General features: G+C 42.8%; 1 long non-coding RNA gene across 2 annotated transcripts; it reads left to right on the top strand.

The window, feature by feature from the left end:
• The first annotated feature begins 1,833 nt into the window (after positions 1–1,833).
• LOC142435941 (uncharacterized) lies at positions 1,834–20,938 on the top strand. Of its 2 annotated transcripts, none has more exons than XR_012781676.1 (4): positions 1,834–1,938; positions 2,233–2,276; positions 19,989–20,252; positions 20,631–20,938. It is a non-coding gene; the product is annotated as an uncharacterized LOC142435941 (long non-coding RNA). The 2 variants fall into 2 exon arrangements; XR_012781675.1 differs by having other exon boundaries at positions 20,621–20,938.
• Positions 20,939–22,173: the final 1,235 nt, after the last annotated feature.

Below are 22,173 nucleotides of genomic sequence, written 5' to 3'. Positions count from 1 at the left end.
GGAGTAATTCAACTTGAAGGGAGAATAAGCTTATTTTTATAAAAGAACCTTGTAAATTGAAGCACAATCAGGAAAAATATATTTAAAAGGAAAACCATTAACATGTTAATAAAGATTTTTAAAATAATATAAAAGATGTCACAGAAAAGGATGATATAATTAAAATGAGAATACGATATATGAAGTTTTGTGGAGACCAGGATGATGGAAAAAATAGAACAATTTTTAAAAATAGAACAATTCCTGATAATAATATGAAGTATGATTAAACACAATGCAGAATACACAGAAAACAAATTAATGGACATAAATAAACAAAACAAGATGCAAATTCAGAAATTCGATAACTATAAGCCATTGGCGCCGTTGAATCCCGAATCACAGTGATTCTAGGACAGAGTAGAACTGCTCCGTAGGGTGTCAGACACTGTTAATCTTTTGGAGGAGCAAACAGCCTCATCTTTCTCGCTTGGAGGAGCTGGTGATTTCAAACTACTGACATTGAACTTTGCATCCCAATGTAAAATAGATAAAAAGATGGCAAAATGAAAACCTGTGCCAGAGGAGGCTAAGAGTTAAGTGAGAAAGCCCTAATTCCAACAGGAAATCCTCCCTGTCATCCATCTGTGCCTGTCTAAGGCTGGGTTCTCTGCGCCCCCTGCTGCCCAGTGTCTTCCCTGCAGGGGAGGTTTGTGTCTGGGCTCACACTGACTTCCCCTCACTGTGCTCCTTGCACAGTAATACGTAGCCGTGTCCTCAGCGGTCACGGAGCTCAGCTGCCGGGAGAAATGATTCTTCAATGTGTCTCTGGTGATGGAGATTCGGCTTTGGAAGGATGGGTTATAACCTGTATTACCACCATAATCTATGCACCCCATCCACTGCAGCCCCTTCCCCGAGGTCTGGCGGATCCAGCTCCAACAGTAACCACTGCTTGTTATGGAGAAACCAGAGACAATGCAGGTGAGGGACAGCTTCTGGGAGGGCTTCACCAATCCTGGACCCGACTCCTGAAGCTGCACCTGGGACAGGACGCCTGCAAATTAAAAAAAAATATTCCATGTCAGTCACTTGAAGTCATAACTATCTCCATAGACCCAGGTCGGATATCTGAATCTCTCACCTTGGGGAACTGTCACCAGGCACAGCAGAACACACAGCAATAGCATCTTTAGACCACAGCTCTGTTTCCCAAGAGACCCACAGTCCTGTCTGAAGAGAACAGATAGTTTTCCCACCCCAAGGGTGAAATTGTACCCTAGTGCCTGAAAGATAATTTGCATATGAGGGAGTCCTGTCCTTATAAACAGAAAGTGATAGAGGCCAGGCCCCCCTTTATCTTCTGAGCCCATGGTACGGTAACTGTTTGAACTCATATGTTAAGCAGGGACCCTCAGTTCTTGCTTCAGCCCCATTAACACTTTGGCAGAGTTGGGGGGTTGGGTGTTTCCAGTTTGTTAGGAGGATGCACATCCACACCCAATGTACATGGTTCTATCTCAACCATGTCACCCATGCACTCCCTCTGCAAAGGGCCAAATTACTGGTGCCTCAGCCATTGTTATCTGAGTCTTTGCCGCTGGAGTTTCAGCCACAGGTGTGGGCCCTTTGGCGTGGACCGCCTCTCTCCTCTCTGGCTCCTCCCCAAGCCCCGCCCCAAGCCGGCCAGGCCCCGCCCACCCCCTCACCAGGCGCCTGTGCTGGCATCTCAGCAGAAATGGGCGGGGAAAGAGCTGCCTTGAGAGGAAGTGAAGGCAGACCCCTACCCCTCTCTGACCCCGCCAGCTCCTCCCACCCCGGGTCACGCCCAGACAGGGCCGGAAGTGGCGGTGTCTTATTCTGAACTGCAACTCACTGCAAGGATTCCACTGTCGGTACTCTGCTTGGGGTGCCAGAGAAGCGCCCACAGCCTGAGCACCCTGTTGCCGGCGCTCCCAGGTGGGAGGCTCTGGGCTCCGGGACATGTATGTGGGCGGAGGCTATTTTAGTCCAGCTGACTAGGGTGCAAGCGCCCTTTCTCTCCCCCAGGAACCCTACCAGTGCTTCTCTTGGTGAGAGGTGGGCGGGTGTCCCTAAGGCCAGTCCTATTTCCCCGCTTTCGGATTGGGTGGGGTTCATGGTGGGAGTCCCTGTTGGAGAAAGGGGATCACGGCTGGGGTTTTGGGGTCCGGGTTCCCAGATTTGTTGCTTTGTGAGTTTCCTAACCCCCCTCCCTTGTTTCCTTCCACACAGCGATGCCTGCTCCCCGAGACTCCTTGCACCTCCTCAGCTCAAAGGTGAGCCCCGGGGTCTTGTTCTGCTGACCTCCCTCTGGACCCGATCAGAGTCTGTTCTAGGCACAAGATTTCTTGCTGAGTTCGTGACAGAAACGTCTTCCCTGGCTTTAAAATATTGGTCGCGGCCCTTTTTTTTCTTAACCCCTTGTTTAGAATTCTATCTATATATTACTATGGTTTTTTAAACCATTCCCATTTCCACCATTCCTTGGTATTCTTTATTGCTTCTGTTGGGTTCAGTTTGTGAAGCACAGAAGGAGTGGATATCTGGAGATGAAATAACATGCGATGGTTTGTAAGGATGTCTGGGTGGGGTCGGGGTGGGTGGCTGGCAGAGTTGGGCACTAAGAATGAAGGATTGAGGGGACTGAACACTAGAACTGAAAGTGACTAATAAGCCTTTTTAAAGGCGATTGAATCATGGTGGGAAAATAGACAATATGAAATCGATTGTGGTAATGATTTTGCAGTGCTTAAGATGGCTGAACTATGGAATTGTGGGAATTTGTGGGATATGTGGATTCAGTGCCCCAAAAAGTGTTAAAGAAAAAAAGAAAGTTCTCCATCACAAAAGCAATCTAACTAAACTATGCACAGAAGAATCAAAAAAACAAACTGAAACAAAGAAACAAAAAAAAAAGTAATGCTAAAGTACTTGACTTCTATTTTGGGGATGAAAATGGAAGTGACCCTGAAATGGGCCCTTGGGTTATGAACGTTGTGAGGCTGAAGGACAATTTACTTTACCAGAGTGCAGCGAGAGCTGGCCAGCCTGCCTGCAGGGCAACAGCAGGCGCACAGTTGCCAGGATGTCCCAGGCTTTGATGGTGGAGCAGTTTGGAATGTGCCAGTTGAGATGCCTGGTAGGCGATGAGCCCACAGTTGTCGATCAACGAGTGCACGATGTCCATGGCCCTGAATGAGATGCTGAAGTCCAAGGGGACTTACTGGAGCACCTTGTGCACATACACAAGAGTAAGCCTCTGCTGCTGCACTGGCATTTCTTACAGTGCTCCCTCTGAGCCTTAGCTAGAGTCTCCATGGACTTATCAGGGTCAAGTGGGTTGTTTGACTGGGACAGTACACCTGGCAAAGGTAATGTAGGTGTCTTAAGGTGAGCTGAGGGAGGACAGAAACCTCCCCTGGAGCAGAAGGGCTAAAGCTTGCTGGATCTTGATTTTCAGGAATATAGACTGTGAAAGCAGGACCTCCAGATTCCTCTGACCTTTTGGGTTTTCAGCAGGAATTGCTGGAAAAGTTACCACAGGGATAACTGGCTTGTGGTGGCTAAGTGTTCATAGTGATGTCACTTTTTAATCCTTCAATGTTGGAATGATTTGATCTGATCTCCCCTGTAAGATGGGGGTGGAGAGAGAAGGGCTGGGTTAGAGGAGAGAGGAGGGAGGACAGAGGAGCGGAAGGAGGAGAAAGAGAGAGATTGGAGCAGCTTCCACACACCCTGATGGCCCCTAATCTGGATTCCCAGGCTGCCCCCTGCCCGACAAGGTGGGTATACCAGCCACTGAGTGGGGACTTAATTGTTTTTCTAGACACTACGTAGGTGGTCGACTGGTAGATCCTATTAGGAAAACACGTTGGAGATGCTCACATTGTGCACTGTGTGTCAGCATGCCAGTTGGATCCCTGGCCCACTGTCGGCGCTCTCCAACCCTGGGGTCCCCAGGCTCTCCCTCCTGTTCTCACAAACTTTTAAATAGTTGAGTTGGATTCCATTTTAGTTTCTTAGATCTTATCATTGTTTCAAAATGTTTCACAAAATGTCTATTTTCAATTCTATTATTTTACTTACATGATTTTTGTGTGTACATATGTGCATGTGTGTGTACCATGCACACGTTTTTGTAGTATCCTTTTGGATCACCACTAAGGAGGTCGACCAGTAGTCTTGTTCGGAAATATGTGTGCTACCTGCCAAGTGCGTATATAAATCCGCTATTCCTGTTTGTGCCCATTTTAGCCCTGCAGCCGGGCTGGCCAGCTCACTATTCGCTAGCAAACAGCATCACCTCCTCCTCCTCTTGTGTTTTAGGAGGGTATCGGTGTGTTGGAAAGATAGTCAGCATCTTAATATATAAGAGTTAATAGTTTGGGAGTTGGAGATTAGCAGTTAATCACTAGGGATTTAAGTACCAAATTATTTTTGAGTGTTGAAATGTAGCCTACAACTTTTTTACATTTACTAGCTATAGCATTTATCACCTATTTGGCATCTTTTTATATGAAATCATCAATTTATGATGAAGAAGGAATTTTCATTTGTTTCTGGAAGTTTTTCTTCCTTTTATTAATTCTTTTTTTCTGATTAATCTAGCTAGTACAATTTTTAATATGAGTGGTGGAAATGGACACGTATGTTTATGCTGATTCTGAGGTAGTGTGAATTTTTTCCTCTTCTACATGTGAAATTTGCAGTTTTTTTCATGAATGTGTATTAGCATATTGGATTTGACCTATTTCATGTTAGATTTGTAGTTGTTTTTAACGTGAAAAGCTTTTGACTTTGTTTAGTAAGTATTCTGTGTCTATTTAGATAATTGACTTTCCCCCCCATCAGTAGACATATCTGAGTGTTTATTTTCTTGTGTTAATTCAGTTCTGGGATGAATTAGAATTAATCATGATACATACTTATTTTAATATATTATCTGTCTCAGTTTCCTGCTTTTAATGTAACTTTTTCATTCAGATCCCTTATCAACACTGGTCTACAGTTTTCTTAAAGTATCATTATCTGACATTGGTCTCAGGTTACTTCTGGTCTCAGAGATGGTGTTACTAAGTACTCTCTCAAAACTATTGTTATGTTGGAACCCAATAAGTTGAACTTAAACAACAAAACAGTAAAAAAAAAGTGTTTATTCATCTTTTGTGAATACTCTGCCAAAATTTTTAGTTTTCATGTATCATACAGTTAGGCTGGAAGTTTCTCATGACATTTTATTTTGATTCAATTGATTATAGACCTTCTAAACATACTGAAATCCAGTGAGTTAACTATTGTCAGTCTCTTGCTCTGCTAGATCTCTGATCTTCCAGCTGAACCCTCAGTGTACAGGACTACATGATTCACAGTTTCCTTGAAAGACAAATAGCTACTCAAAACTTAGTGACTTTGGTGTATGTGCTTGGCTGGGGAGCCAATGGGGCGAAGCTACCATCTGTGGGATTATGACTGAACGCCTCTAAGTCAGAATCCCGCCCAGGAGGAACAATACGGCAGCGCCGCGGAGCCTCGGTTGGCCTCGGATAGCTGGTGCTCTGCCGTCCCTGCCGGCAGGCGGGCCACGAGCGCATCCGCCTCGGCGGGCCACACGCTTGCCCCCGCTGTGCTTCGGAACCGGGGTCTGGTACAGAGTGCCCCACGTCCCGGGAAACGGGTCACGGCCGGAAAGGCGGCCGCCCCCTCGCCCGTCACGCACCGCACGTTCGTGGGGAGCCTGGTGCTAAACCATTCGTAGACGACCTGCTTCTGGGTCGGGGTTTTGTACATAGCAGAGCAGCTCCCTCGCTGCGATCTATTGAAAGTCAGCCCTCCACACAAGGGTTTGTAAAAAAAAAAAAAAAAACTTAGTGACTGTGCTGCCCTTAGACTAGAGCTCATGTTTGTGAAAATACTCTGCCATCTGGCATGCTGTGAGGCCCTTAGAGAACTGCCTTCAGCTCACCAAAAGAATGGATTAATGAGGGGTAGGAATGCCTCAGTGATTTCGTTGTCACCTTGTTTGTTCCAATTTTATTAACTGAAGAAACCTCTTCCCTTTTTTAATGAGAGAAATAATACCTTATGTAAACACACACTAATGTCTTTGTGTTTGTGCTGGATGCATATTTGTGGATTCTGAGACTGTTATGTCAGCTGTCATTGAGTCAATTTGATTTCACAGGGACCAATTGCACAACAACAAAGCACTGCACTCTCCTGTGCCATCCTCACAATTGAGGATGAATGTATGTTTTTAAAAATTTAATTAATTAATTTATTTTAACTCATTTTATTAGGGGCTTATACAGCTTGTATTACAATCCATGCATACATCCATTGTGTTAAGCACATTTGTACATATGTTGCTATCAATTGTTTTTAAAAAATTTTCTTTATACTTGAGCCCTTGGTATCAGCTCCTCGTTTTTTTCCTCCCTCATGAAGCCATGATAATTTATGTTTTTATTGCTTTTTCGTGTCTTATATTGACCGATGTCTCCCTTCCACCCCTTTTCTGTTGTCCATTCCTGAGAAGGAGTTATATGTAGATCATTGTGTTTATTTCCTCCTTCACCCCCCACCTACTACTTACCCCCCTGGTATTGCTACTCTGATTATCGGTCCTGCTGGGTTTTATCTGCCCTTGATTCCCTGTGTTTCTAGCTCTTATCGGTAACCATGTGCTTTCTCTAGTCTAGCCAGAATTGTATGGTAGGTTTGGGTTCATGATAGTGGGGCGGGGAGGGGGGGGTGGGGGGGGAGGGAGCACTAAAGATGTAGAGAAAAGTTGTATGTTTCATTGGTGCTATACTGCACCCTAACTGGCTCTTCTCATCCTTTCACCTTTTCTGATAGGTTGGTTTATTGTGCCAACTTGGGCAATAGGAACATTGTATTAATAATGTTGCAGTTTGATTGGAGGGCAAATAGATAAATGGCTAGGCAAATCCTGCCTCTCTCTCTCTCTCTCTCTCTCTTGCTCCCTTCTGATCAGATCAGGGTGTGCCTGCTAGTTCTCTGCCCCAACTTGTGAGCTACACTAACAGTGGGACTGCCAACCTGTGGATCATGTCGCTAGAACTTGAGATTCCTTCGAGAAGTGGTTCATCATGTTGCTGGTTTATACATCACTTGAGCTTGGGACTGTTGGATCCTATTGTCTTGCTGACTGTTGATGACCTGACCTTCTGTTTGCTTCCTGTGTCCACACTGCCTACATTGCCCTACATAAGACTCACCTGTCTGCTTCCTTGACCTTGGACCCAGGGGCTCTCATGAGTTGAAGGATTTCCAGTATATTAAATGTTTCATGGAAGTGAGATGAACTGAGCACTTTGTACAGCTGTGTGGACTAATTAGCTGCTATATTCTTTTGTGCTTTATATGTCTATCCATTATATATAATACATAATAATATATAATGATTATATATATTATATAGAATGATTTTATATATCATGATATATATAATATATATAATAGATGTATACAGCACATAAATATATATACATATATATGTATATATATTTACAAGTGTCCTGGTTTAGTTTATAAAATACCCTTCTGTAAGGGGGTGTCCACTTGCCTACAGATGGACTGTATGTCTCATTCCATACTCCCCTTCTTTGACATTGATAGGATTTTTTGTTTTGTGTCTCTGATGCCTGATCCCTGATCCTATTGATACCTCATGATCACACGGGTTTGTGTGCTTCTTCCATGTGGAGTTTGTTGCTTCTCAGCTAGATGACCTTTGGGACCCCAGATGCAATTATTTTGATAGGCAGACAGCATCAACTTTCTGCACCATTTTGTCTTAATTGATTGTGTCAGGAAGCTGAGCATCACAGAATGCCAGGTTATTAGAGCAAAGTCTCCTTTCATTGAGGGAGTACTGGAATAGAGGTCCAATGTCCGTCTGCTACCTTAATACTTAACATTTAAATATATGTACATAGATTTATTTCCATTTCATCATATATATTTAAATATGCAAATGACTGTATTTAGAAATTTATAAATGCCCTTTGTCTCCTAGTACTTTCCTCTATTTCCTTTTACTTTCCTCTTGTCCCACTATCATGTTTGGCATTCATCAGTTTTCAGTAATTCCTCTCATTACATTGCCCTTGATCACGCTCTACCAGGCATCCCAGAGTATCTTCGACATCGATTTTAGGATTTTAGATTACTTGTGTCCTTGACCCCAGGTTAACAACCACTTCCTTTCCCCCCCCCCCCCCCGCTTCCCCGTCTCCTGTATCCCCCCCCAGAACCATCAGCCCCATTGTTTTCTCCTCTGGTGTGTTTATCTTGCCTATCTTATCTAGATAGACATGCAAAGACAATAGTAAGCACAAACACAAGACAGAGCAAAACAAACAAAAAACAACTATTGGAGAAAAAGAGAAAAGACTAGAAATCGTCCCAGGTTTGTTTTTTGACCATTAGGAGTATTTTACTATCGGTTGAGTTTGATGTGGTACCATGCCTTGGCCACACACTCTATTTTTTAATTTCCCGGGCACTTCATTGCTTTGCTCCCCTTGCTGCTCTGTTGCATGCCCTTAGCATTTTGCCCCAGTGTGGTGGAGTCAGATCGAGCACATTTCCCACACTGTGCCACTAGTGTTGTCCCTCATAGTGCTATGGGTCATTGAGGGATGTTGTGTCTTGTGGTGTGGCTGGGCCTATGGTCCTCTCTGTGCATTGGCCAATTTGAGCAAGAATATCATGCTTGGGGTTTGGTGGGCCGTGATGTGAGGGTGAACAAATTGTCGCAGTCACTTTGTTAATCCATTTAGTAGAGGGATTCATGTTTTTCACTGCCCTTCGTCTTTTGCAAACAGAATATCCTTTTCAAGGAATGATGTTTTCTGATAATATGTCCAAAGTATATAATATGAACTCTCACCATCCTTACCTCTAAGTAGCACTCTGTCATTACTTCTTCCAAGACAGACTTGTTTGTCCTTTGCCTGTCCATGGTAAGTGAGATATTCTTGACCAGAACCACAATTCTAATGCATTCATTGTTCCTCAGCCTTCCTTTGTCCATCTTTCAAATGCACATGAAATCAATTGACAATAGCATGTTTTGGTCAGGTGAACCGAGTCCTCGAGGTAATATCTTTTCCTTTCAATACTCTAAAGAGGCATAGTTCAGCAGATTTAGCTAATACAGTGTAACTATTGATCTCTTGACTATTATTTTCAGTATTCAGGGTTTTTGTTTGGTCTTTTTTCCATAAGCTAACCAATTTTCTGGAAGGAGTTAAAATTTACTCAAGCTTTAGATTAAGAATTTTGATAAATGAGAGGCTGTCAGAGCCAGCCGACTAGTCAAACAGTCCTGAAAGGGGGAGTGATGATTAAGGAAAAAGGAGAGACAAAAAGTATTGGGAGGGCAACAGGGAATACTGAAGCCTGGAGTTTATTTTACATATTTTTTTATCCATGCAGATACAACCGGGGTTAATTATCTCATTGTTAAGCAACTACATTTGATACATTTGCATACTTCCTTGTTCTTGTTTTTAAGTGTCTATTCTAAACATAAAGTCGCAGAAGAAATCACACAATGATACATAGGTCATGAGAATTCTGTCCTTTCAAGGCTGAGTCTTAATGGCCTTCAACATCTCCCCCTTTTCTATTTACTGAAGGTGTCTTTACTCAAAATGTCGGCAACTGACTGTGCCTGTCTTAGGTTGTGGAGTCCTCAAATCACCCTTACCTGTCATCAGTCACAGTCCTGTTGGTGACTATGACCCGTGTTAGTTTGGGAAACTCAGACTCCATCTTACGCGTCTCTGACTAACCAGCCTCCGTCTTACACCCCTGTTTGGGGAGGGGGCAAAGTGCACAGGTGTACTTCATGAAGCTTTGTTCTTAAGTCCAATAATTCAACCATAACCCTGTGCAGTATCATAGGGAGTATGCATGAGATCAACAATACACACACTCCCGCTCTGACTAGAGACATAAGCATGTGAGGTAGGCCTCTGAGATTTCCTAATGAAGGGAAAGCAACTCAAAAGTGCTGGAGCCAATCCTCAGCAAGTTTAGCGGCATCAAAATCAAGAGACTTAGCATATTTTATGGCTAATATTTTTTGATGGAGTTGTAATAAATCTAAAGACTCATTAGTATTGTGCTATGTACCTTGGAGATGGTTCTTCACTTTAATCCAGCTATACTGACTGTTATTGTACTATTTAGGTGTAACACAGATCCATGTACGTACAGCATGGCACTGTAGACTAGACCTGGCCTTAAGCCCTTGCACCTCATCTCCTAAATACATGACCATGTCATAAAGAGCATTTACTTTTTGTTCTAACTTCCTGTCTATATCTTCTTGAGTTCCCAACACAGTAGTCACATTTTTGGATAATTCATTTACACAGTGGGCAGTTTGTATGATTTGTGAAAGTACAATTGCTGCAGTAGTAGCAGTAGCACCTAAACTTAGTATATGTAAAATACTTGCTATAAGCAAACCTACAAAGCACATGGGTCTGGTTAATGCTTTTCAATCTCTTCTAATACCTGTAACCCTCTTTCTGAACACCAAGCCCCAGTAATATTCACTGGTAGCATAACAAAAGAAGATTGATACAAAATGGCGATGATAATATCTTCAGGGGACCAGGTAATAAAAGTAGACAAATTACAATTATTACAAGACATGTTAAACTTAGAATCATCATGATCTATAGTAATATTCCCTGCCAAAAGTACATAAGGCGATGGTACTCAGGCAGTAACGTTTCCCTGCGGTCTGGAGGAAGGGCCCATAAGCTTCGTGTCCACTAAAGCAGCCCCTATTTTCCACCATTGAATTTGTGGAAAACCCGAGTCTGACCACCAAAGTCCTACAGACAGCCCCCTTTCCCATTCAGCAGTGTTTTTTTTTTAGTATTGTCCTGGTTGCGAGACCAAGCTATGATATATAATTCCTTTGAGATATTATACCTGATGGGCTTGTCCGTGAGACACAATCTCTACAATATGCTTTTATTCTTTTGAGTCTCTAGTCCACAAGGGGAAAAAGACTGCGGAGTGGGTGAGATTACATTTCCTTCACTTTGTACAGGGAGGGCATGAGTCATTAACTCACACCTTGATTTCCGGACCTTCCCAGACAGGAGGATGTAAGAAGGGTAAATCAGGAACAGAAGCCTATACTGCTCACTGAGCAATGTCCTCAGAAACACACCGAGGCAAATTACCATCTGCATGGTTTGCAAACCGCACCAACTCTTCAGGCAGCCACCGTGCTCCATCAGCATCCTGCGTAAAAACACAAACATGCCCTCGTCCCCATATTAATACCGGTTCGGGGCCAACCCTTGAGGCAAAACAAGCCAATGAGATCTCTTCATAGGCTCTTTGAAGTTGGTGGAAGGGACGCTAAAGGCAAATCTTTTACAATCATTTGGATCCAAGGGCATGGTATAAAAACAATCTTTTAAATCTAAAATGATCTCATATGTATTGGCTGGAATAGCAGAGGGGGAAGGGAGCCCAGCCTGCAGGGCTCCCATAAGTTCCATAGTATTATTAACCCTCCTTTACTGTTTTTCCTTACAAAGAAGCTGCTGTCGCAAGCCCCTGAGTAAAGAAAGGTCCAATGTCCGAGCATAGTCTGATATATTTGGACATGTTGCCCTTTTTTCTAAAAGGTCTCAGCACTGCCTGGCATTTTCAAAAGCCAATTGTTTCCATTCTGTGAGGGCAAGTACCGCGATGGAAAGTGTATCTAATAAAGATTGAGTAAAAGGGTACTCGGGACATATTGGTCACAAGCAACCTTGAATTCTTTTAGCTGTTTGAAAGGAATAGGAGTATGATCTCTCATCAGATTACCCTGGGCATCCTGTCACTCAGTTACAGGGAACTGCATACTGAACTCCCCTATAGCCTCTCCTTGTTTTGCTGCATGTGCGGCAGCACTAAGCATAGATCCTTTCCTGGAGCCCCAGTCACAACCAGTGCTGCAACTGGCAAGTCTTCTAGAAAAGGATTCCTTTCACTGAATGCACTCTGAAGCCTCTGAAATACCTTGGCCCCATTAAGTTTTGGCACCCATTCATGGGACTCTATCTCAGAGTGCTTTTCTATTAACTTGACTTGCATTTCCCTCATCTTTGCTGCTAATGATGCATAAGCTTCCTCCCAGCCTACCACCTTTGTTTAATCTGGGCAGGACTTCTGAGTATCTTGCACCAGGTTTTGATTCTCAGGTTGAAGTGCCTCGGAGGCAGCGAAAATACCCAAATCCTCATCATGATAATGTGCCACCTTGTCCTCTAAGGGCTCCCCATCGCCTGGGTCAAGGGGTTCCTCATCCTTGCTTTCAAAGCCCTCCAGTTAACTTTTCAGTGACTTCAGTGGTTGAGGAGGAGGCAGAGGCGCAGAAGGAAGTTTACTTTCACTTTTGTTTGAGCATGCAAATTGGTGTTCAGGCTGGAGTCCCTCATGCCTGTGGTACAGGCTATCCCTAACTAAATCCCATAAGCTAAACGTGTCTATGGGAACCTTCTATGTCCATTAGTTGTGTAGTGATCTTTTAACCATTTCCCTACTTTTTGCCAAGTTTCAATATTTACAGTCCCTTCCTCAGGAAACCAAGGACATACCTTAACCACAAAATCTAAAAACTTCTCTATTCTTTGGTAGCTTACTTTTGCTCCTCTAGCTTTTAACATATCTTGAAAAATATTTACAAAAATCTGTTTGCTATTTCCTTGCCCCATTTTTCTCCCAATAGCTACTCACGTCACCACCAATCTCTTTGTGTACACCTTTGTAATCCACGGTGTCCTTCACTTTGTCCCCCGTTTTCAGTGTCCCTGGTTTGGGCGCCACTCTTGTCCAAGCCAGCCAATGAGTTGAACAGTCCTGAAAGAGGGAGTGAGACAGAATTTATTGGGAGGGCAATAGTGAATACTGAAGCCTCGCGTTTATTTTTCATACTCCTTTTAACCATGCAGAAACAACCTGGGGTTAATTATCTCATTGTTAAGCAAGCATATTTGGTACACATAGCAACTCTTGTGACCTATTTTCCCAGAGCTTGCACACGTTCTTGTTCTTAACAGTCTGTTCTAAATGTAAACTCACAGAAGAAATCAGCAAACAGTGACACATAGGTCTTGAGACTTCTCAGCCGTTTCAAGGCTGAGTCTTTATGGCCTTCAACAAGGGTCCTAGAATCCAACCTTGTTCTTCAACCTGCCTGCCCCAGAGCTCTGAAATTGGAACCTGGACTTATAACATAGGGGGATGGTGAGCCTTATATTCCACATATGCATGATGAGTGGGTAGGAGAAATTTTATGAAATGTGTATTTCTCTAGTAGGCTGATTTGCAGATTAGTTTTATAGGGGCACTAACCTACACCTCTGTCAGATAACTGCCACTTCACACCTCCTTGCCTTAGAAACTCACTGGTGCTTGCAAAAGGCCAATGGTAATGATATCCAAGTAGCCACTCAGGCTAATGCCCCCCACTTGATCGCAGCACAGCCTCTTCCCTCCACACTCATTTTGTCTTCCTACCCCTTCATGTTTTACAAGCTCATGCCCACACACTAGCTATCCACCCTCTTCCTAGAAGCCCAAGTCTATGGATGGGACATCCTAGAATACAAGTGAATAAGCCCTTTCCAACAGTTTGTGTTGTTTGTCATCAGTTGAACATTATTTAGAGAGCTTGAACCTCATGCTCTGGGCAAAGATGACGGAAGATAAGTTATCTCTTTCCTTGATCCATCTCATTTACCTTCAAGCTTCAGCCGTCACCTTGGCTCTTGGCATTACCCATTTACCTACAACTAGGCATTCTTTGAGTATAGCATGCATCCTTTTACAAAGGCTTTATCATTGCCATCTGTAAACACAAGAGCTGCAGAGAGGAGAAAATAAGCATCCCCCTTGGCCTGTTTCCTAGTTAAGGCTGTCTCTGCATTGACCAGCTCACCTCTAGGATTTGCTGTTCATGTCCCTCTGTCTCTTATTGTCCACTTCAAAAAGAAGTTTCACTGATTAGCACACTCTGCTGTGCATATTACTATGGGCCTCTAATGGATTCCCCCAGCCTAAGTCATTTCTTAACACTCAGTAGATTATTCAAGGAGATGCGAGCTCATAAAGTTTGATGAAGAGCCCAGATGAGTTGGAGTGAACACACACTAGCAGGAAACTCACAAAATGACATTTGTATTCTAACAGTCATATTAACATACACATGCATATTGTGAACAAATTAGCACATCTACTACAACTAACAAATCTTCATATAATACCCTCAGATTAATAAATACACATGCATTTACTTAAGAAAAACCACAAAGACACACTAAAATATACTAGAATTATAATAATAAAATAAATGCAGAACAGACTACAAGTTCTGTCACATTGTATAACATCTTAAGGCAATGTGCTAGCACACACAAAACACACACAAAAGCACACACAAAAAATAAAGTGCATACAAAAACATACACTGAGCTACAAGAATGTGGAGGTCTGTGGTAGGGACATTTTCTCTGCAGGTAGAGGAAATAGGTACCTAATTTAACTAATCCTTCTTAGGCTCCTCTACATTTCTCCCCTGAGGGCCCCTTTTATCTGTGGGCTTTCAGTGACCCCTGAGCCCAGCCATATCCCTGTATTGGTGTTTGTGTCTGGGTTCCCACAACCTTTCCCTCTGTGTGTCCGACTCAGAAATACACGATCGTAACTACAGCAGTCACACTGCTAATTGAGGGAAAATCAGTTCCTGGTCATGTCTCTAGAGAAGGATATTCTGCTCTCAATAATATGTGGAGGCATAGCCACCCACAGAACTTGAAGGGAACCTGTGGGTGCCCTGTGCAGAATAGGACGTGTATAGCCCATGCACAAGGGGACATAGGGCACGAAGGGAGGTGAGTTCTGTGGAGGTACCTTGAGACTAAGCATAAAATGTGTCTTGTCTCCCTTTTCCCACTCTTGTATCAATATTCACAACTACTGAATTAAACAAACAGCCTTTGGAGAAAAAAAAAAAAACGGACTCTAAAATCAGTCTGTGGTGGACAAGGGCAGACAGGAGCTGTGAATTAATAAAATGAATGAACTCAGAGAAGAAAGTCTCCAATTGGATGAATGGAGACAGGCGACTTGATATAGGATTGGGCTACTGGTGATAAGTTCTTGTAATATGTTGTCTGGAAAAATATATATACACACAAGCTAATAAAGTGAGATCCTTTGCACAGCAGGGACTGTTGTCCCAGGGAAGGAGGGAATACAGGAGGGGTATTGAATGCAAGGCATAAAGAGCTTGATGAAGCAGATGATGTGAACAGAATTCATCCTAGATGTAGGAATTACCAATTATATGGGAAATGTGGCGCGATTCAAGGGGAAAACGAAACAGAAACTAAGTTCAAAATCATCCTATCGTCACAGGGAGATTGGGTGAGTGTTTGAGAAAGATGTGAGGAGATGCACTGATTCCCTGAGGGATACCAAGAAGGAGAAGAATCCCCAGACACAACAGGAAGCCAGTGGTGAAGCTCCATCTGCACCTGCTCCTCGGTCTGAGACCTGTGCTCTGGGTCCTGAGGGCCCCTGCAGCCTAACCTCTTCCACTAGAGTACATTCGTGTCTTGGTTAACTCTGACTTCCCCTAACTGTATGCGTTGGTCTGGGTAGATTAGAGAAACAAATCCATAGACACACGCATATTGTGTATAAGAGATTTAATATAAAGGGCAATTGTACATTAAGAAAGCATCTCAACCCCAGTTAGGTCCAAGCCTATAAGTCCATAATTTGCATATATGTCGGATACCAATGTATAAATTCCTCTTCAGACTTATGAAGTACATGCAATGATCCAGAATGCAAGATGATCACAGGAAAGTGGGCAGAAAGTCTTTGGATCGAGTGGCATTGTAAGTTTCTCAGTGCTGACGGGGGCTCTACATGGATTCTCCAGCACCCAGGGCTTCATGAGGTAGATCCACATGGCTTCTACTCAGGGATGTCTCACAGGGGGTCACCCTTGTCAGTAGGGTGTCTCCCAGGGATTAGAAAGAGTGTCTTCCCCTCAAAGATGGAATATGGGATTTCCCAGAATTCTCAGGAGATCGAGATGCCCACACATAGGCGTCATTGGCTATGATCCAATTGACAGACTCCAACCCTTCCCTCTTTATCCTCTCAAGTCCCAAATTTACACCAGATTATATAACTACCACACTGTTGAGTCTTTTGCACAGAATTACAGAGCTATGTCCTCGAATTTCAGATTGTCCATTTGAAGTTATAGTATATCTTACTATTGTCTCTGGAGATGGTAAATTGGCCCTTCAGAGAATCTATGTGGCTTTTCCTACCAACACTATTAATGTATGAAACCCACTTCCGCCCATTCTCTTGGCCTAGGCAGACCCTCTGTGTATTATACACACAGACAGTGAATGCAGAGACAGCAGGGGAGAGTCTCAGAGAAGCCTCAGGCTGCCTAAAGTCTCCCTCAGATTCCATAGCTCCACCTCACACTGGACACCTGTAAACACACCGACATCCTGATGATGAAAATCATAACATATTCACTGCCTCTCACTCACGCCCCCTCTTACACATTTTATCTGCATCAAAGCACCATTTGAAATTCCAAAAAGGAAAATTGAGCTCAATACAGATTCCATGGTGACTTGATGTGTTCAGTCCTGAATGTTGGCACCTGGGAATTCCAGAGTTGGAGCACCTCTCCAAGAACTTCAGAGTTGGGACTTGGATGGTTTTCATCAGCAGGGGAGATGTCTATTTGCATACCTTTTGCCTATATAGTCATAAGTAATGTTGAATGACTTCTAAGAGAGTCACTCCAAGAGTAGCTAAGGATGTTCTAGATATCTTGGAGAGCTCTGCGTGTGGAGTTCATTATGCGATGGGCTGCTAAATGCAAGGTCAATCATTTTAAATCTCCAATGGCTGTGCAGGGGAAAGAATGCTCTCCACACCCATGAAGGTTTACAGACGCAGAAGCCTAGAAGGGCAGTCCTATTCTATCCTATAGGGTTGTTATGAGAAAGAATTGACTTAATGGAAATGTCAACCTACAGTTAGAGACACTTCCTTGAAATGTGCCCACCTCCTCCCCACCCCTTTGTGTGGTGCTTATTCTTTTCTTGATGCAGTTAAATATTCCCCGTAGAAATATATATTTAATCTGACACAAGCTTCCCTTGTCTAATTCTGTTTTAAATTATCTTTTGGAAAGGAAATTCATATGCTAAAAGTAAAACCCTCATCATCACCTTCTAGACCTTCCCTAATTGTCCACTAGAGCTGAATATGACAGTGGCTCCTGAGTTTTGCTCCTTCCCTGCAGGTTTGTCTTGCCTTAATCAAGCTTGCCTTCCCTTCACAAATCTTTTGCACACCAAGAATTTTAAGGTATCAAGTTACACTTAGATGTTCTTTAAATGCTGAAGATCTCTACATCTCCCAGAGAAGCCAATGCTGTTCGTGAATTTGCATAACACATCAGGACGTTTCCAGGGCATCTTCCTAAAACTAGAGGAAGTCTCCCATGGTTAAGGAGATGATTTTGTTCTCCAAATCTAGGTATTATGCTTTACAATACTAATGCTTTCTTTTTTATTAAATACTTTTATTGGGGACTCTTATGGCTCATATCACCATCCATGCATTCGTCCATTGTCAAGCTCATTTGTACATATGCTGCCATCATCATGTTGGAAGTGTTTGCTTTCTACCTGAGCCCTTGATATCAGCTCCTCATTTCCCCCCTCCCTCTCCCACTCTTCTTCCTTCATGAACCTTGATAAATTTTTATTTTACATTTTCCACTGTCTCCCTTCACCCATTTTTCCATTGTTTGTCCCACTGGGAGGGAGGTATATGTCAGTCCTTGTGATTGATGCCCCCCTTCTACTCCCATCTTCCCATTATCCTCTTGGTATCTCTATTCTCATTATTGGCCCTGAGGGTTTTATCTGTCCTGGATTCCTTTTGTTGTGAGATCTTAGCTGTAGAAGTGTACGTGCTCTGGTCTAGTCAGATTTGTAAGGTAGAATTGAGGTCATGATAGTGGGGGGAGAAGCATTAAAGAACTAGAGGAAAGTTGTCTGTTTCATTGGTGCTGTAGTACACTCTGACTGACTCTTCTCTTTCTTGTGACCCATATGTAAGGGGATTTCCAATTGTCTATAGATGGGCTTTGGGTCTCCACTGCACACACTTCTTCATTCACATGGATATGATTAAAAAAATTTTTTTTTGTTCTGGGTCTTTGATGCCTGATACATGATCACATGGACACTTCATGATCACACAGACTGGTGTGCTTCTTCCATTTTTGCTTCTCAACTACATGTCTGTTTGTTTATCTTCAAGCCAGTAAGACCAGAGCCACTATATCTTTTGATAGCAATGAACCATCAGCTTTCTTCACCACATTTGCTTATGCACCCAATTTGTCGACCGCCATCGTGTTGGGAAAGTGAGCATCACAGAATGCAGGGTTTTAGAACAAAGTGTTCTTACATTTGGGGAGTATTTGAGTTGAGGTCCAGTTTCCATCTTCAACCTTAATACCTAACATATCTATTTCCCTGCCATTACATATAAATATATTTACATAGGTATATGCCTATATTTAGACCTCTGTAAATGCCCTTTGCTTTCTAATTTTTCCTCCATTTCCTTTTACTTTCCTCTTGTCCCACTAACATGTTCAGTCTTAATTTGAGTTTCAGTAATTCCTCGCTCTGACTTTGCCCTCGATTAATCCCCACTAGGCATCCTATGCTTTCTCTCGAACGATTTTAGTTCATTTGTTGTTAACTTGACCTTGGGTTGGTTGATCCCCTCACCCCCACCTTCTATTCTCCCACCTCTCCTTCTCCCATGTCCCCCCGGGACCACTGGTCCTGTTTTTCCTTCTCTGAATTGTTTATCCAGTCTTCTATCTAGATCGACATGCAGAGACATTAATAAGAACAAAAACAAGGCAAAGCCAAACAAAACAACAGAGGAAGACAAAACCAACCGAACAAACAGAAATAACAACAAAAAGATAGCCAGTGACAAAACAAGAAATGCATATAAATCGTTGCAGGCTGGTTTTTGACTTTTAGGAATGCTTTCAAGTCGAGTCTGAAGGGGTGCTGTGTCACACTGTCCCCAACATCTAATTTTGGCATTCCCCGGGGACTTCATTGCTTTGCTTCCCTTGCTGTTGCATGCCCTTAGTATTTTGCCCCAATGTGATGGGGTCTGATCAGACACAAGTCCCACCCTGAGTCTCCAGTGTTGTCCCCCATAGTGATATGGTTCAGTTAGGGACATCATGTCTTGTGGTGTGACTGGCCCTATGATCCTCACTGTGCCTTATCTGCTATGAGCAGTAATATCGTCCTTGGGGATTAGTGGGTCAGGATGTGTTCTTCTCACACTCCTACCCTCTTCGCTTCTCCCGTGTGCTCTAATCACAGATGCACATGTCCCCAAGCTTCAGCTTCAGTTCTGTTCTCTGAATTGCCTTCTTTAGGTAGGGGTGGGGGGAAGGGAAGGGGGAGAGTCCACATAGTTGGGATTGGGGCAAGCGCCATTATATGATTTCTAATGACTATGAGACATTTTGATGCTTTATTAAGAATCTCAAAATGTCAGTTTCTCCAAGTTTCAAAAATACATGCAACTGTCAATTATTTCAGAAATGGTAAAATCAGGTTTGCTTTTGTTTTCTCTTCACAGGAGATATTTGGGCTGGGATTCACACACATATAGTTTCAACCTACAGTAACTGGTAAAAAAGAATTAGGATGGAGAGTAACTGATTGTGTTGAGAGAAGCACATGGAGGTCAGATTTTAACAGCCTAGAGAGATTATCGGTCCGTCTGGGATTGATTTCAACTTGTCCCAAGTGTGATTTCTTTCTCCCCTGTCTTCTCAGGAAGAACAAGGAATTTTAATTTTTAGGATCTTCCCTTCAGGAAAATAAGAGACATGAGAACTGTAGTTGCTGAAGTGTCCTTGAAGAGGTACTCCACGTGGGTGAACTGAGAAACTCCAGACACAAGAGGAAACAAACTTGGCATCCCCTGCACCTGCTCCTGTGGCAAAGATTGTGTCCCATGTACCCTGAGCTCCCTCTGCTGCCCAGTTAGTGTTGTGATGCTTGAGATGTTTGACCATTTAGCCTTCACTGTGTCTCCTGGTAAGTTTCCTACATTTACATGTCATTGTCCTCAGGTTTCAGATTGTTCAGTTAAAGTACACCCAGCTGGTTGAGCTGTTGTGGTTTCAATGTATCAATATGTGAAAACTGAGTTGTTGCTAAGACTCTCATCACAAGACTTCTTTGCCACCTAACACAGGTTGTGTTTCCCAGAACCTGATAGATCTAGAAACTTGATATCTGCAGACCTGAAAGTTAGACATAGCACTTTGAGACATTGCACATAGCTTTCCCAACTCATGACTGGTCTGTAGCAGCTCTACCTGAACAATCACACCTAGGAATAAAGGGGGGGGGATATAATTTAAAACCATTCTAAGATGAAAATCATTGTTTTTGACATGAAGGTGCTTACAGGGTAGGACATTCATGTCACCAGGAAGAATCCAGAAGGGTGTTACCTCCACAGGCATCTATGATCAACATGGTAAGGATGAAGACCTAAGAAGTCTGACTTTCATTTGTGACTTGGAGCTCTGTTACCATATTTTACTCTAGGTGATTCACGTGTGCTGTGCATGTGGAAGCAGAAGGAGGATGGTTCTGAGTAGGAGCAGCTGAGTAATGGCCTCTAGAGGGAATTTTTCTGACCTTTGTTCTGTGAGGTCAATCTCTACCCTTCATCATTTGCACTCACTATGGACAAACAATTTCTTCCTGAAAACCATGTGTAGATTTGTAGAAATGCAGACAGTTGGCCTGAGGTGTGAGCCATAATGAAGGGAATTCCTGGGGATACTATTATTCTTGGAATGTTTCACTTTCTCTCTGGGCAGCCCAGTTCTACCCTTAGTACAAGGGTACCCGATGAAATGTGCATGCTGTAGGGTTAAAGTGGGAGGTAAAATGATGAACATTTCTGAGAATTTGCTTCTCTTCAAAACAAAACAAATCACTTTTATTGGCACTTTTCAAGTTATCGTATAATTCAATACCTCAATCATATCAAGAAGAGTTGTACAATCTCTACCACAGTCAATTATGGAACAATTTTCCCCTCCATAATTATTATTCATGTAATATATTTCACATACTTGCAAAAATGTATGTAACAAAACTTTCACCAGTTCAACAACTTCTGCATGTGTAATTCAGTGCCACTGAGTATTCTTTTCATGTTGTACAACCATTATTTTAATCACCCTGCATATTTTTCCACCACCATTAAAATTAATTCACTATCCCCTAAGCAAAAATTCTTCCTCCTTCACACATGGTAACCATAGATCAAGTCCCCCCCCCTTTCTTTTGTAATGTTCCTGATATAACATTCAGATTTCCATACTTAAAACACTTCTAGAAAAGAGTTGTATATCCATTGTCAAATAAGCTTAATACTCACTCGTGCCTCACAGATCCACTAATTACTCCCTAATTCCCCTCCCCCTTCCATATAAACCATTGCCTCAGTTATTGTCTCCATGCATCCACTTCTTTTTTGCTTCCAAACAGGGAGACAATAGCAAAAACAATTAAAAACCCAAAAAAGAAACATAAAGAAAAATAATAATAACATAAAGATACAAATTTAAGTAGAGTATAAAACAGAGAAGGCACCTACTTCTCTTTTCCTGTCCTCCTCTTCATCTGCCTCCTTGGTTGCTGTGGTAGTTGCATAATCTGTTGTCAATTTGAGACTTAAGAATGAAGGGGTGGAGTTTAGTCTGTCAGTGCGGGTGCAGTTTGATGACCTCATTTGGAGGCATTGAGGAGATAAATAGTTCCCTGGAGGCGGGACACAAGCTCATGCCCTGTGAGACATTCCTGTGAACAAGACACATGAAGCGACACTAGAGCCCTGGAGCTGAAGGAGCCACGTGGAGACCCTTGACAGCATTGAGATGTTTCCGCCTCCACTGGATCCAAAAGAATTTCCACTCACTGGCATGTGGTCTTCCTG

Source organism: Tenrec ecaudatus (genome assembly GCF_050624435.1).
Source record: "Tenrec ecaudatus isolate mTenEca1 chromosome 14 unlocalized genomic scaffold, mTenEca1.hap1 SUPER_14_unloc_6, whole genome shotgun sequence".
In the NCBI taxonomy this organism is placed as follows: domain Eukaryota; kingdom Metazoa; phylum Chordata; class Mammalia; order Afrosoricida; family Tenrecidae; genus Tenrec; species Tenrec ecaudatus.
Note: the sequence above shows the minus strand (reverse complement) of the source record. Positions and strands in the feature narration are given on the sequence as shown.